The sequence below is a fragment of the Rhodnius prolixus genome, unplaced genomic scaffold, assembly GCF_049639745.1.
Source record: "Rhodnius prolixus isolate KJV_2025 unplaced genomic scaffold, Rpr scaffold_8, whole genome shotgun sequence".
Lineage (NCBI taxonomy): Eukaryota > Metazoa > Arthropoda > Insecta > Hemiptera > Reduviidae > Rhodnius > Rhodnius prolixus.
The window spans coordinates 38,148,556-38,166,596 of record NW_027411593.1 but is presented as its reverse complement, the minus strand read 5'-3'; the positions used below and the strand labels follow the sequence as shown (position 1 = coordinate 38,166,596).

The following is an 18,041-nucleotide window of genomic DNA, read 5'->3' as shown; positions in this document are numbered from 1 at the left end:
GCACGTGTTGTGTCAGTGTGAGGGGCTCGTGTGGCTAAGGATGTTACTTCTCGTGGGAGGAAAAACCAAAGCCTGAAAGCTTTACCCAGGAGTCACTCTCCAGAATTAGGAGTCTGATCAAAAGGAGGGTCTGGAGGGCGAGCTTTAGAGTGAGGGGAGCCACAATAGATCCAAAGGGGTCGCAGTGGCGTAGGCCTTCAGGCCGCCCTAGTCTAATCTATCTATCTATCTTGTGCAAGCATAACGGAAATGAAAACCTCAGCAACTTCAAATTTAATATTTAATTTCGATTCCACAATCGGTTTAGTTACCCAACAATCGAAATTTCGCTGCCAGAGGAGTTCTATCATTTCTTTGCTATCTGACCATTCTCGACATTTTAACTCCCTCGATCAATTATGACGAAATTTTATTACAAAAAATTAATAAATTGTACATTATTTTTTTACAAAAAATTAATAAATTGTACATTATTTTTTAAGTGGGGGTAACTAAAATGTGGTAACTAAATATTTGTAAATTTACATGAAATTCCGTTTTAAAAAAAATATCGATTGATAAAACAAATGTTTAAAAACATGGAAATAATAAGTAAATTTATCACTTACAAATTTAAGTAAACTTTTTTTTACGGCTACGAAACGTGCACTCCGTTGAACGGTTGGAGGGCTTCGTAGAATCCTATGTATCAATACGCGATGGGCAGCATTGAACAGTAAAGGCATAATCGAGAAGTCTGTTTAAGGAGCTGTATATCTTCTGTAAAAGCATAAAACTCAGAAGACTAAGGGCGTGGGCTGGGCATGTAGCGAGGATAATGAAAAGCGAAGAAAACCCAAGTAAAATTATGGAGGAAATTGTACAAGGTTTTTTCGGCAAACCAAGGTTGTGATGTCAAGCTTGTGTGGCGGGTGATGGCAGTGGCAATGCTTGGATTTCCCAATTGGAGGGCGGTTCCGTAGGAACAGAACCTCTGGTGAGCCCATCTTGAGATGGCCAAGCCTCTGCTTGAGTTCTAGTGCCATTAAGAAAAATAAAAAAGGTATTCTTTATTTTTTTGGCAAAAGGTTTCGACTTAGGGACTCGGTCATCTTCAGGGCTTCCCCTTATTGACAATTACGAGTATGATTTGTTTTACATTCTTAAAACAAGAGTTTGGTGAGTCTTCTACTCTGACTGTACAGGGACTAGATAGTCAATAATACACTACTAAATAACAGTCAAGTCACAAATTTCCCACACTTAGAGAAAGATTCGCTTAATTAGTTTTTCTTCTACCCTACTAGGAAGTTGCAATTAATTGCAATAGAAATTATGTGCACTCTTCTTGTCTTTATTATCCTCCAGAATAATTTCTCTATTCACTTTCCCAGTATTATTCCATTTTTTCCAGGACTTCCCTTCTGTTTTACTTAATTATAATTAAAATTTTATCGTATTTCCGTCATTTGAACAGACTCAATGATGAATGACGTCATGGAGGGTACACGTTTTCCAACGAGAGAGAGAGAGAGAGAGAGAGAGAATTATATGTGAGAGAGCATAACATTATTTCAGATTTCTGAATTGTATAACTTCATTCATGCAACCCCCACTCGATACAATAGACTTAATTTTAAGACGAATAACACTTCTGTAGGTGTCTTTCATACTAGCACTAGTTTTATTTCTGCAACTGACGTTACGTCACACTATGTGTAGTAAGTTAACGGGAAATCCAAGGAGCTATTTACGAGAAAATATGGAAAATAGTGAAAAATCCCTTGAACAAAAAAGTAGTTTTTGGCAAAGATGTTTTCTTTAGTCTCGAAACCCAAACATTTAACGCTCCTTAATAGAGTTATTATTCTTCAATGATATTTTTACCGTAATCATATTATCATTCGACAATAGAATCTGTAAAATACCCAAGCTGACTGCCCACTGATGGATAGTATTGTAACAAAAGGACACTCCTGAGGCTGGCAGTGGCAAAGAAAAAAAGCTCCAGGCGTCAATGGCCTCAAGATGGTAACTTGCCTTAAATTCCCCCCCCCCCAAAAAAAACCTCCAGCGGAAACTTGTTAGCTCCTTCACTGACCAAAGATCCTAAACCTAGCCTTCTCACAACCTTAATAAGATGGATGGGTTCCCTTTCCAAAAACGAAAATGGCATGAATCCCAATTTTGACAAGATGTATTCCCCTCAACGACTCGAATGTCCTGTGAGGGAAACCAACCAGTTGTTTGGCAGAGGTCCGTGACATTTAATTCCTAACATCTCACTAATGACTCTTGGCCTGGCTCCGTATTCTTCAATATAACAAAAATGATATGACCGAATATTATTCAGAGAGAGCACTTAAGAGTAGAGTAAACCCACCCGTTTTTGGACTGACAATTTAGCCAATTACATTACTTTTAAACCCATCCTTTCCCAAAATGGTCCTTAGTAGAATTTTACAGTAAAATTCTTTAAAAGGAAATTCTTAGATTTATATGTGTGGTAATTAAAACTGTCCGGTAGGACAGTTGTATAAGGGTTGATCATCATCACTATATAAGGTTTAATATATAAGGGCTGAATCGTACCAGCCCTTTTCCCTAATTAATCTAAATTGTTTTTCTAAACCTTCACTGTACTTCACAGGGTAGTCCTAGATAATGTAGCCTCCCTCTATAGAATAGAAACAAAAAATTTATACTTTAAATAAAACGAGTTAAAACGTCCAGAAATTCAAGGTAAGAGTATTTCACGTGGTTTGATTTCTGACGTTCTTCAAGGAAGTTAATCTAATACCAAGCGCCCAAAATTTGGGCGGGCAAACTCACGGCGTCATTGGTTAGTATATGAATGGATAAATCTTGCCGAAATTCTAACTTAAATGAGGTTACGATAATTAACAATTATTAGAAAAAAATTATAAATGCTGCTACCTGGAGGCCAACCTAGGTACCAGTTCTCGTCGAATTTATCTTCCATTATAATGCCAATAATTATTTAAATAAGAAATTAATAATTATTAACCAAAAAAAGATTACTTTAAGATGATTTATTTTAAAAACAAATTAAAACGGAGTCTAAAACATCAATTTACACATTTCCCTTCCTGCTAATGGCACCTGTCAAGGTCTCCACATTGTTGTTAACTTTTAGTGATAATTTAGAAGTTAGAAAGCCGACTGACTGAAAGACATTGGCCATCAGACCCCGGCTAGACATGTACAAGTTGAAATGGTATTTCGTGACAGTTTAAAGCATTCACCAGGGCTGCCTTTGATTGATCCAAAGCAGCTCTTAAAGTGTTATGCCCACTTTTCTTTCATGTTCTATGCTTTATAATCGAAATTATATGTTACTCAATCGATGAAGGTCGTTTAGAGTTTAGAAAGGTTCTTTCCTTATGGGAGTATCTTAAACTGATGAGAACTTCGGGAACAGTTCTTTACTTTACAAGTCGTGGGAGGAGTTTCTTGTATGTGTAAAAGGAATAACACGTAGAAATTACAGGAAGTTCAAGCCCTATATTTCGATAGGATGCCATCTTGGGTCTAATGCCTAACTTAGTGGACACAATTTCTCTACGGGAAATAGCAGTTTCTTTTAGAATTAGGGATGAGATTTCACAGGAATATCTTAGTAAATTGGATTCTCACTCTGTGATACCGGGTTTAAGACGAGCCTGACCTTAGATTTGTTTCCTACTATGAGCCTTCTACAGCTCACTGTCCGGTAATGGATGCTGTAGCTACTAACAAGAGAACACTGTCCACTGTTCGGTGATTAAGGAGGTTATGTTTGGGGCAGAGAATCTTTTAAGTTTTATCATAGGTTGTCGAGTTAGATCAATCTGCAACTACTGCAGTTGCAGAGTTGAAATCTAATATACGAGGTATGTAAATTAAGTAATGAGACTGATTTTTTAAAAAAATTTTGTTCAAAAAGAATTACAATTCTACATTGTCACCTTCAAAATAACTTCCTTCTGAAGTCACACAGCGCTGGAGACGTTTCTTCCACTCCTCATAACAGTGCTCGTACTCCGATACTGGAATAGCCTTCAGCTGGTAGGTTACAGCCGTTTGAATGTTTTCGACTGTCCCAAAATGAGTTCCCTTGAGGTGATTTTTCAACTTCGGGAAGAGAAAAAAGGTCACAAGGACTCAAGTCAGGCGAATAAGGAGGCTGAGGAGCCACAGGAATGTTTTTACAGGGCCAAAAACTCGTTTATTGGAATTGCAAGGATTGCGAAGTCGAAGATCATTGCATGCTGATTTGTTTTTTCGATATCCAAGGAATTGTCCACAAAGAGGTTCTAACTCAAGGTCAAATGGTCAATTAACACTTTTACCTAGAGGTTCTTGAAAAACTTCGAAAAAGGGTCATTCGTGTGAGACCAAACATCAAGAACAATTGGGTGTTGCATCACGATAATGCTCCTTGTCACACAGCAATTTCAATAAACGAGTTTTTGGCCAGCAAAAACATTCCTGTGGCTCCTTAGCCTCCTTATTCGCCTGACTTGAGTCCTTGTGACCTTTTTTCTCTTCCCGAAGTTGAAAAATCACCTCAAGGGAACTCATTTTGGGACAGTCAAAATCATTCAAACGGCTGTAAACGACCAGCTGAAGGCTATTCCAGTAGGAGTTCGAGCACTGCTATGAGGAGTGGAAGAAACGTCTCCAGCGCTGTGTGGCTTCAGAAGGAAGTTATTTTGAAGGTGACAATGTAGAATTGTAATTCTTTTTGAATAAAAAAGAATTTACAGACCTCGTAATGTACTTAATATAAGATTATCTTATTAAGTGGGAGAATCAATCAAAAAGTGGATGTAAATTTAAATTGAATACAGTTGAATAAATAAAATGCATTTACTGCACGTTACATCGAAGGAAGTTGAAAATAAGTAAACAATTACGTGTTCAGAGCTGCATCCTAGTTAGCTATCTAGAGAAGATCAATTATTAGATATTTAAAAAGAATTTAAATTCATTATTAAAGTTTTAATTCTTTGTTATTATAAATATTGTTATTATAAAATACATTAAATTTTAGTATATTGCAATACAATTATCCGAGCAGCAATGTACGTAACGAGGCTTGGGCAATGATGCAAGAAAACGAAGATCTATTTAGGATACAGGAAAAAGTGTTGCGGAAGATAGAGGGCCCGTTATACCTTAATGATAAATGGTGAGTCTGTAAGATAACGGGATAACTGAAGAGACTATTCGAAGAAACCGACATAGGAAGAAAGATTGAAATGGTTTGGCCACGTTGAGCGGATGTTCAATCAACGAGTACCAAGAAAAAGTTTTATACCAGGAAGGAGAGGCGCTAGATGTGGAAGTTTTCCGAGAGTAGATGACGTAGAAAGGTATCTGCAGGGATCAGATGATGGCGGAAAGCCCGAAGATCGGGATGAATGGCACGCTCTCTCTCTTGATTGAGGTCCAGGACCCAATACAGGATTTGCACCATAAATAATTAATAAACTACTACAATTATGTCTTCAGTATTAAAAAAATAATTATAAAATAAACTCAGAATTGTAATATAATAATTGATAACTTATTAATTTCTGTTCATTTCCATTTAGTTCTTTCATAAAGTCTTATGAAAGAGACTTTCAGATGAACGCCTTGAAATAAAAGAATCGATATATTCCTGACCGTAAACAACAAAAGGTTTAAACTTCCTTGAACACTTATATCACGATCTTATTCAAACCAAATCCCAAGCTGCGTTGTTTTTTTGAAGGTGTACAACAACCCTACCCGTTGCTAGAGACGAAGTTGTAGTTATTAATTTGCTCACCATGTAGTGTTAGTGTACACGGCAACTGAATGTGCGAATTAAAAATAAATTATCTAGAAAGTAAAAATTAAATAGATAATAAAAGGTCACTTAATTTCACCTTCAATTTTATTATCATTTGTGTGGTTAGAGTTTAAATTTAATTATTGTTTGAAATGTCAATAATCTTCATAAGGCGTCAATATAATCAAAGGTGATGGTGCACCTTGGGTTCAATTGTCAAAACATTTTACTACACAATAATCTTTTGGTAACAAATGGTCTTCATGCTCAAAAAAAATTGAGTCATATACAGGGTTATACGGAGGAGTGGTCGAAACTTGGGGAGGTGATTCAGCAGCTTAAATGCAACAAAAAATATTCTCTTCACTTTGGTCCGATTCTCAATAGTGTCCAAGATATTTGCATTTTTAACTTTTCCGTCGATATTCGCGTTTTTCACCATAAAAACGGCCGTAAAGTTTTTATCCCTTATCCTAGATCAAATCTGCTTATTCCAAACGAAAGAGCATTAAATTTCCTATAAATCTGCTTAACCCTGAGCCTCAAAACGTTTTTTATAACAATGAAATTTTTACTTTAATGCCTAAAAATTTCGTTCTCGATGATTTTGTTAAAATTTTCAACTGCATTTTCTCAATGGTTAACGAATCAAGGAATCACATAATTTCAGAAAAAGTTGCACATTTATTGAGCTTCAACATCATATGAATTAACAGAGGGGTGTAAATGCAGAAAACTGAGATTTTGCGAACTGACTTTTCATTACTAATTTACTCAAATATCAATTTTTGGAGAAGGAACAAAAAGAAAAGTAACCATTTTAGTTTTTAACAATTTTTATTTAATAAAACGGAAGTAAAAAATAAAGTAGCAATAAAACGCAGTAGTTGACTACAATTGTTGGTGCAACTTATTTTAATTTTTGTTTTTTTGATCAAAGTTAATTAATAATAATTCAAAAATAAAATGGTTATTTTCTTTTTGTTCCTTCTCCAAAAATTGATTAGTTTTGAATTATTATTAATTAACTTTGATGAAAAAAAACCTCCATTATGTCGTTCAAATATGTTGCTCAAACAATTGTAGTCAAGAAACTAAAAATTTGCCACAATTCTTTCCCACTTCCTTGTTTGAATAGTTCGAACGATTTTTGTAGCAATTTTAACTAGGCACCTGCCTATTGTACTTTTTCACTTCTGTGTTTTATTGCTACTTTATTTTTTACTTCCGTTTTATAAAATAATAATTGTTCTAAACTAAAATGGTTACTAAAATGGTAAAAATTGATATTAATAATAATAATAATAATAATATTTTTATTTGTTTCAAGAATTAACTTATACAAAGGGTTGGTGTGATTGCAATAAACATTACAGTTCATAAAAAATAGAAACATAAAAGAAACTGAACAGAAAGATCTAAGTTCTCAAACAGAATATTTAAATAATACTGAAATATCAATCCTTATCAAAAAATAATAGTTCTAGTCAAAATAAAAATAATAATAATAATAAAAATAAAAATAAAATAAATAAAATAGACTCCATAACAAATTAAAAAAAAAAATACATCTTTCTTTTACAATTCAAATTTTGAAAATGGCAAATTCAGATATTAATATGGTTCATTGATCTAACTTCCAATCCCTTTAAAATATATAAATATATGTCATTAATTTTGCTAATATCAATTTTATACAGCAAAGTCTCCATAGACACATATTCTCCCTGAGTTACAGGAGAGGGATTCATATATTTAGCCAAATATTTTTCTCTAATTTTATTAAATTTGCAACAATAAAAAAGAAAGTGGTAGATATTATCATTATGGTTTAACGAACAAAGAGAACATATTCTGTCTGGAAAAAATTTATAATTTTTAAAGTTAAGGTATAGAGAGGGATATTTTTTATTGAATAATCTTAGTTGTGCAATAATTCTTATCTTATTAACATGACATCTATTAGTTAATAAATACTCCTCTCCAAAAGTTAACGAACTGCAGAGACGGAAATGTAAATTAAACGAAGAGTTCACAACAAATTCAATATCTTTACAAATTAGAGAGTTTTTAAAAGATTCACAGAGACCATTTTTGATATTTAATACTTGCGAACTACTTTGCATGTTCAACACTTCTGCTTTACCAATAGAAATTAAATAAAATTTAAATGTGTTGTACCAATTAAATAGAAGATTAATTTTCTCTAATGCTGCCATTCTATTATAAACTATTTTAGGTAAACAATCTGAGTTCATATTTAATATTTTAATATACCAGTTTACCATTCTTTTAAATAATTTCCATCTACTATGGACTCTGCCTGTCTCCACACGAACATAGGAATCAGGAGTTGTTCGAGTTAAACCTAGGATAGATTTTAAAAATCTAATTTGGCCTCTTTCTATTAGATCGGTGTAGTTACAGGCCCACACCTCAGATACATAAAGCAGGACACTCTCTGCTAGTGAGTCAAATAAACCAACTTTAGTCGACCACTTATCAGACTTGCACTTTCTTAAAATATTTATCACAACTGAATTTGCTACATTAAATTTCTTAATAAACTCATCGCATGCAGCTCGAAATTTTAGGGAACTTGTAAACACGACACCCAAATAAGTAAATTTTTTCACAAAATTAAGTTTAGATGACTTATAACATAAATGTTTAATATCACCCATTTTTGTACCTCTCTGGAAGGGAAGAACAACAGTCTTATCAACGTTCACAGTTAAACCCCACATCTGACAATACTTTTCTAACAAATCTAATTGACACTGTGCATCATTTCTGGTACCAGACAGCATAACAATGTCATCCGCGTATAAGATCATGTTCAGACTTTTATTAGGAGCAACATCAATACCTGAAGACCCATTACTATTAAAGAAGCATACAATATCGCTAAAGTAGAGGGCGAACAGTAGCGGGCTTAAAATTTCTCCCTGTAAAACTCCCTCGGTAAACGGGATCTCCGAAGAAGAGGAATTATCTTGCGAGATGACAATATTCGTGCCATTATAAATAGACATTATTATTCTCAATAACTTGCCATTAAGACCAATACCATTTAATTTACTCCACAACTGAGAGTGAGGAACCGAATCGAAAGCACGCTTTAAGTCTACAAATGTTCCAAATACACGCCTTTTCTTTAATCTTAAATTTATGCTGATGGCTCCAGCCAAGGCGAATATCGCATCTCCACAACCCCTCCCTCTCCGAAACCCCATCTGTTCCTGGGGAATCAACCCTTTGCTCTCCACCCACAGCACAAGTCTATTATACAAAATACTAGTAAATAACTTTGTTATGGAATTGACTAAGGAAATAGGTCTATAATTATACGGATCAGATACATTATTTTTTTTGTGCAAAAATTTCAGTTTAACTCTTAACCAGTCCTGAGGAATTGTCTCATATTTCCAGACAACATTGAAAAGATTCAACAAATAATGTAACCACTGACAATTTAAATACTTAAAACACTCATTTGGCACACTATCCAAACCTGGTGCTTTGTTATTTTTTAAACTTTTTACACAAACCATTAGCTCCTCTAACGTGAAATCTGAATCTAAATCTGGATTAAAAACTGTTAAAAAATTTGAATCTTTATCTATTATCGGCCTAGGCGGAAGAAGGGATCTGTAAAACAATTCCCATTGTTCTACTGAAATAGGACAATTTATATTTCTTCGGTTTCGAAATTTATTAATGGTTTTCCAAAATTCTGACGAGTTTTTAATATTACAGAGTGATTCCCTAATATTATTAAAATAAGAAGACTTACAGTGACTAATGAGCAATCTATATGACTTTTTACAATTAAGATAAATTGAGAGATTGTTCAAATTTTTATTCTTCCTATATTTTCTGTAATATTTATAAGTTTCTCTTTTCTTTATTAGACAATCATAAGAGAACCAAGGTTGATTTTTGATTTTATTTTTTCTAAAATGACACTTTACAATAATATTACTGTTACTCATAGCGTTTAAAACAGCGCTTTTAAAATTATCAGACAGTAAATCAGGAATTTCACTATTATAATAAACAGAAAAATCATTTCCTAAAATTGAGTTATACATAACCAGCTTAGAATTTTGTCTATCAATAATAGTATAAACATTATCAACCGAATCTGAGGCCAAATCAGCCAAGGAAAAATTATCAAGGTTATTAACATTAATACTTAACAATGCACCAAAATGATCAGAAATATCTGAAAAATTCTTAATCTCAAAGTCACAAGTGAATTGCAAACTATTATGAGAGCACCAAATAAGATCTATAGTACTGCATCCATGATCTGATAAAAAACTAAAATTACCTGGCGAATCACTTAGTGAACGACCATTACAAACGAAGTAACCATATTCTTCCATTAAATTCACTAATTTAACACCCCTCGATGACACTACATCATCAAGCACAGAGCGTGTTCCACACATCAACGAGCCTTGAAAGACTTCATCGCTTAAGGAGTTAAGTGCTGCTATTCGGGCGTTGAAGTCGCCACCAACAATGACAGTATTTGAACCAAACATTACTGATATATCATGAAGCTCAGAGGCAAAAGAGTTCAAAAGGACGTCATCAAGGAGTGCGGGTCTCCAGTAATTCACACACAACACAATAATCTCTTCAAAAATTTTCAAACGAACAGTAATCCAATTTTCAGTGCATGATAGAATTTCTATATCAGATCGCAGGATATTTTTCTTAACCAAGATCATTAGTCCACCGCTAGCTCTTCCTCTATTATAGACTTTAATAGCTTTATTAACTACACACTCATAATCCTCAAAAAATTTTGGTCGACAGAAGTCCTCAGTCAAAATCCATGTTTCTACAAAACATAGGATGTGGCAATCTAACATTGAAGATAATTCTGAAGAATTCATACAGAACATGGTTTTAAAGCCCCTAATATTCCAGAAAGCAATTCGTACTTGAGAAACGGTTTCCTGCTGAAAGCTAAAATTATCTGTTGTATTTAACTGAGAGTTTATTGTTTTAATGATCTTCTTTTCCTCCAAATTATTCTTTCCCAACTTTATTAAATTATCATTATTTTGAATTGAGTTTAATAGTTTTTTGGCTCCTTAGAAGATGTACTTTGTTCAAAAAATGCCGGTATTGTGCGTGCTTTAATGTTCGTAATTTTACGTTTTTTAGAAGAACTAAGATCAGATCTGTCAGTACAATCAGTTTCAGAGCCTTCAGAAATTACAGACGCTCCATCTTCCGCTAAATCAGTATCTTTAATTAATAGTTTCAAATCCTGATCCTCTCTGATATTAATAATATCAGCCTGTTCCTGCTTTCTAACTTGAATTAATCCATTTCTTACCCACACATACTTTAATTTTCCTTGTTTCTGTAATTGCTTACATTTTTTGAATAGTTCATAAGTCTCTTTACACATATCCTCTTCTATATAAATTGGAATTTTTTGAGGTGAGAGTTCTGGTACATCAAATAATTCACTCCATAACTTACGTTTATTTACTCTATATGCTTTAAAAAATTCATTTTTTTTTTTTTTTTTACTCTAAGGAATTTGAATATTATGGACGGGTTAAAGTTAGAAAGATGTTTTTTAGCCCTCAATAAGTAATCAATATCATTCATCTCTATTTCAACACCAATGGCGGAGCTTATTACTTTTAATTTTTCAAATAAGTTCTCATTATCATTAAACGGCACATTTTTTATTTTAATTCTATTAGAGTAGTGCAAATTCATAAGATTATTTAAATTTACTTTACAATGTTTCAGTTCTAATTTTAACTGTTGATTCTCTTTTTTTAAAATTAAATTTTCTTTCTTTACTTTTTTAAAATCCTTTTCGAAATTTGAGAAACGCTTATTAATGTTTTCATCCAGTAATTTTATTGAAGAAACAAGATTTTTATTTTCAGTTTTACATTCATTAACGTCTTTTTTAAAAGATAAAAGTTCAGAGTACATATGCTCAATTCTATCCAGCACGGTGCTTATTGTTGCCTCATCCCCACCGCTTACCTTATCAACAGGCATGTTCCTCCCACTAACTATTTCCAACAAATTCAACAAAAATAGATTCTGTTTCTTTTTATTCACAATTAATAAATTAAAAATTGAAATACACTAACGCATAAAACACATTTTAAACTGTAATATAGAATAAAAATCTAATTAGTTTTACAACTGCAACACAACAAAAATTGTAAAATAGTACGGAGCACTAATAAACACGTCTGCACAGTTCAAGAGCACAACACCAACTTGATATTAGAGTAAATTAGTAATGAAAAGTCAGTTCGCAAAATCACACTTTTCTACATTTACACCCCTCTGTTCGGGGTAGGGTTTTATTAAAAACCAAAAAAAAATCCATATGGTCTTGAAGCTCAATAAATGCGCAACTTTTTCTGAAATTAAGTGATTCTTTGATTCATTAATCATTGAAAAAATGCAGTTGAAAATTTTAACAGAAATCATCGAGAACGAATTTTTTAGACATTAAAGTAAACATTTCATTGTTATAAGAAACGTTTTGAGGCTCTGGGTTAAGCTGATTTATAGGAAATTTAATGCTCTTTCGTTTGGAATAAGCGGATTTGTTGTAGGATAAAGGATAGAAAAGTTACGGCCGTTTTTATGGCGAAAAACGCGAATATCGACGGAAAAGTTAAAAATACAAATATCATGGACACTATTGAGAATCGGGCCAAAGTGATGAGAATATTTTTTGTCGCATTTGAGCTGTAGAATCACCTCCCGAAGTTTCGACCATTCCTCCGTATACACCCAGTATAATGGTGGTACGAACGTAGTTTAATGTCTTTATGGATAATAAAACCATTGAGATTTCAGCTTACAAATTGAAGTTATAGGTATATGTGGGTGCATAAGTTTTACATTAGATGATTTTTGGGAATATTAAGATGCGATCAATAAATGCAAAAGCAAATTTCTTTCTTCTTAGCAACGTTTCAGTAAATTTATTAACTTCTTCAGGGTATAGTAAAATTTATGGAGTTATAATAATCATCATAACTGTTATGATGAAACGTTGGCATAAAGAAAGAAATCCGTTCATGAATTATTGGACCGCACCTCCAATATTCCTCAAAATCATCAATTAACAATCGGTCGATAACCAAAACTATCATTTTATATTAAAAGTTTTTGGAATGTTCCGGAAGCCAATTTCGTGAATATAACAGAAAAAAACCGTTGAACCAATGAAAAAGGTTGTTAATAAGCTGTGTGTTAATGTAGTAGTCTTGACTGCAGTGTTGTTAATCATATGGTTTGTAGTATATCAGAATTATTTCTTGAAGAGTAAGAGGACCATGGTGAAGACGAGCAGAAGGGTTTTTAGGTGAGAGCCTGCAGATCTTGTTGGTGCAGATATTCTTCTAGGTCTCACGATTCAACCAACTTACACTTTCAACTATCGGTTAAGGAATTTTCTATTAACACTGAATTCCAGCAACACAATTAATCTTCCTTGTTTAGTGCAGCAAGAGAATGAATTGTTGTTATTTGTAGCTGAGGTTGGTGATAGTTTATCAGTGAAAGAGGCAAAGAATTTTAGAAATGAGAACATTTCATGTACATAGCGAGGTGTTTTCTTCACATCAACAAGCATGAGGAAAGTCAATAAAACCTAATTACTACAATAAACTACACAACAGTTGATGGTTTAACATTTTTGAGAGATATAACAGCCATAATTGTATGAACGTTAAACGAGACGAATTCTCTTTTTGTATTTTTTGAATCCAATTTTTGTTTTTCTTTTTATAACGTTTTGAATGAAACAATTCAAGGAGAAACGGAAGAGTTCACTATTATAAACATCATAGAAGGTTAATTAAATAAAAATTAATTTAAAAAAAAAGCAAACACTTTTATGAATACCGTGTTATTCAAATTAATGTTTTGTATAAGTCCTAACTACTTTCTCTTACTCTTAGAAAGAGGAGAGTACTGTAATCGCGTAGAGTACCGCTTTTGAGATTTTACAGGATGGAACACAATCGAAATATTTGCTGTGCTCCAGGCAATCTGCAGTAGCAAATGATTACATGCAGTCGACAGCTTTAAATACTTAAAGTCGCTTGTTCCGGTTATCCATATTGAAGCTCTTTTGGTCTCTTCAGAAAATATTTTAAAGGATTGTTAGAGAGTGGCCAAGTTCATTAATGTACAAATCTACATTTTGTAAGATTTACAATAGACTATGGCAGTGAAAAGTAGGCTGTTATACGAAACAAGATGGTCACTGCTTAAAATACATGGTGGCGTAAAATTCTTAGAATAATTTATGACCCACTCGTGAAGGGGGATGATTGGAAGATAAAAGCTAACAGAGAAGACAGAGATCTGTAAGCGGAGGAGTCTGCAGTTGGCCTAATCAAAAAGAGAAGACTGAAATGGACAAGTTAATTTTTTTTTCAGCCATTCGTAATATATTCTCATGAAAAAGCTAGTTAGGTTTCAAATGAATCTCAAAGACAAAGCTTTTGCCTAAATATTGGATTTACTACAAGATTCTAACTAATGTCTGAAAGATTCTGAGAGCAGCTTAAAGTATAGATCAAAGTCTAACTTGATTCCGCAAGACGTGCTTAAAATAGACGCTTCCATATCCGCTCTAATTCTAGTAATGAAAGAAATCTCAAAAAGGTCTAATACTCGCCAAGACTAAATATCAAAAGTTCCATACTGCTCTCTCTACTTACTCTAATCCTCTTGTACAGTCCCTCGCCTCCTCTAACAGTCCTTTTTTCTTTTCTTTTTTTATCTACGCCACCCGTAAGTCACGGCAGTTCCGCCATCCGACGTCGGGCTTCCCAGTACACAACTACTAACAGCCCTGACAATCCTCCTGGCCGACTGAATTGCCCATAGCCCAGCGACTTCCTTGCAATCTGAAGTCCATAACCATCAATAACATCCTGTAGAGAGTGCTACAGCTGAATGGTATATCTCCTTCTGCTCTTCCCGCACCAGTTCATCATATTTACCTCCTATTTACTCGTTGTATACATGTATACAGATTATAAAGTACTAAATAAATGAATAAAAAGTCTACTTATTCTGTCGCTTATTCTCATTCAAGATATGTACCATCAAAGTTTGCTCTTCTTGCAAAGAATCATACACTGGAATTGGCTGGCCAGAAGTGACCAAGAGTTCATTTACTCCTTAGGGAACCCTATTCCAGTTTTTTTTCTTCCATTGTTTCTAAATTATCTTTGCCCAGCATCAAAATTTTTATTCTTAGCAATCCATTTTATTTTTAATTCTTATACTTCAACTTCTCAAAGAACATCTTGTACACTATTTGATGAACATCTTTGTGCTTGTTAAGCAAAGAACATTTATATTTCTGCAGATTTTTAAATAACAGCAATTATTCACCAAAACATTCTTACATCAGCATTAAATATCTTGCTTTTAGAAATAATAACACTTAAACTTAATAACGCTTATTGTCTTAGTGCCAATAAAATATAAAATAGAATGATTCTATTTAACTGTACTTAATCGAAAGATAATTTTTTATAATTACATATAACTGGCTATCTCATTCTAGATAATAACTTAGATTAAATATTGAAAAGTAGTATATTTTTTTAATGTTATTTTATGTAGAAAATGCAATAATCTTGAGCAGGAAATAATTAAGAACTGAACTGAAAGCAGATACTAATTTGCAGAGCGAAAGTATTACAAAAACTGCAACTAGTTTGTATCGTACATGTGAAAGATGACATTTTAAATCATCCAATGTTGTCACGATTTCACTAATCTTTTCTAAATCGTAATTAACCAATATGCGCGACTATAACAATCCTAGAAAGTCTTAAAATTTAACATGCCAGAAGAAAAACTAGGATAAAAAAATTCTAGAGTGCATCACTTTCACTAACTTGTAACTCTCTTCCTGTTCCCAGAGCACAGTTAAAAATGATTGTTCTTGGAAAAGCAGAAGGAAATAAATAAATAAAAGAGTACTTTTATGAAGTGTAAAGAAAATTTTTTGGAGTAAGGAGAAAATTAGGAAAAACTGAAAGCACAGTAAAGTTGTTGGTTAACGAGAGAAAGAAAGATTAACCCCATTTTAAGTCAAAATATATTTTTTATCTATTTATTGCCAAGCTTTCCTTCTAGGGACTAGATCATCTTAACGGCTGATATTAATGAATGATTGTAATATGGTTTACAATATGGGTGTAGACTTAAAGCTTGGTGTCTTCTGTTCTGATTGTTGAGATATCCACTACAAATATATTACAATTGTTGATAACTATAAGCCTTGAAGATGTCCCAGTCACTAGTTCGAAAGCTTGACTATAAATCAATAAATAAATTGTGACTGAAATTGGAAATTGTCTCTCTTTCTTTTGGATTGAAACTCAATAAAAAATAAATAAAAAAATGAACAGTACTCTAAAGTCATTTGTCAAGTTTTTAAGATGGTGTTTCTTTAAATAAAATACTATTTCTTTTTAATAGTAGGTAAAAAAAAATAAATATAATAAAAAACTTATAAAAACGTAAAAGCTAGCAGAACTCTTAATGCGAGGAAATGAATTCCGAAGAGAAGAATGAAGAAGTAACAAAGAACAGGATATAAAACAACAATAACAATTACAATAGCTGAAGATGATGCTGATTATGTCGAAACGTCTAATATTTTAACGAATTTATTGTAAAACATGACAAGAAAAAGACCAAAAAGTAGGTGAGGTTTCTGCATGTATTTATAAATATAGTTCTTCTACTCTACGCCATGGCAGTTATGGGCAATCCGGTTTATAGGTAGCCCAACACATTTTTAGAGACTAGTAACCTGCAATTTAGTGCAGCTGCGTCCAGGTGTGTGAAGCGATCATCCCCCTACGGTTCTCATAATGGTGCAATTAGGAGTAGAGTTCGCGAATTCCAAATCGGTTTAGGTGGCTCAAGTAATCATGTCCAGTCCAGCATGCTAGAAAGACATCACAACTCTTAAGAGTCATGCTGGAGCGGGTTCCATCTTAGTACATCTTAGCCTTACTATGACCCGTTTCACAATGCTTCTCTGCAGCATGCTATCTAATCACTTTTATTATTTCTCCAGATAATGTGAATACAGTGTGTCACGCTGACTCTCACATTTTAGCAAGTCTTTGTCCGCCTTCTGGTTGTAATGCGATCTGCAGTTTTGAAGGAACCTACTGCAGAGCCTTAAAAAAAGCCTCTTGCAACTTTAAACATTGTTTATAGAGTTATCAGATAAATTGGTGATTTATTTTCTATGCTTAATTTATTGATAAAGCTTCTAACAAAAATATACATGAGCAATTAAGTTAATAAACTTATTTAAAATAAAAAAAGTACACAGTCTGAACTTTATTTTTTATCAGCTTTTAAAACTTAATATGGTTAATTTTTATTACCGAGTTTGACCGAGTTAGAATTTCCTTTCTATTTATTTTTTATTTCACAAAATCACCAGAGAAAATAGGCAATAAACTCACTACGCGGTCATTTAAACTTTACCGGAAAATAGGCTAATAGTTACTAAAACTAAAATAGTTGGTGGCTGAAAGGTAGTTGACTACCCAAGACTAGAATACAATACTTAGGTTCAAATTCAAAAATATGAATGAGACCCTATAAAATAAATAGTAAATTTATGTAGCCTAGGGAACGGAACAAACTTAGAGGCTTTCTCTGGTCTGAAAACAGGGTACTTTATTCTGTCTGGTACTTTACGATGTCCAAGTCTGAAAAATAGCCATTCGTTTCTGCAATCACCTCCTCGTTTGAATAAAATCTTTTTCCCGCCAGCCATTTCTTCATATTGGGGAACAAATAGTAGTCCGAGGGAGTCAAGTCTGGAGAATAGGGGGGGATGTGAAACGAGTTGGAACCCTATTTCCATTAATTTTGCGACCACAACTGCTGAGGTGTGAGCTGGTGCGTTGTCGTGATGGAAAAGGACTTTTTTGTGGGCCAATCGTGGGCGTTTTTCTTGCAGCTCGGTTTTCAAACGGTCCAATAACGATGAATAATATGCACCTGTAATAGTTTTACCCTTTTCCAGATAGTCGATGAGGATTATTCCTTGCGAATCCCAAAAGACAGTCGCCATAATCTTTCCGGCCGAAGGAACGGTCTTCGCCTTTTTTGGCGCAGATTCCCCCTTGGTAACCCATTGTTTAGATTGTTCTTTGGTCTCAGCAGT

General features: G+C 33.4%; 1 protein-coding gene and 1 long non-coding RNA gene across 5 annotated transcripts in view; both read left to right on the top strand.

Moving 5' to 3' along the window:
- LOC141451422 (uncharacterized) overlaps positions 1 to 18,041 on the top strand; it is a 395,982-nt gene that overhangs the window by 103,084 nt on the left and 274,857 nt on the right. The gene's annotated exons all lie outside the window — the stretch shown is intronic.
- LOC141450624 (uncharacterized) lies at positions 573 to 6,464 on the top strand. The gene is made up of 2 exons (XR_012456197.1): positions 573 to 1,042; positions 5,036 to 6,464. It is a non-coding gene; the product is annotated as an uncharacterized lncRNA (long non-coding RNA).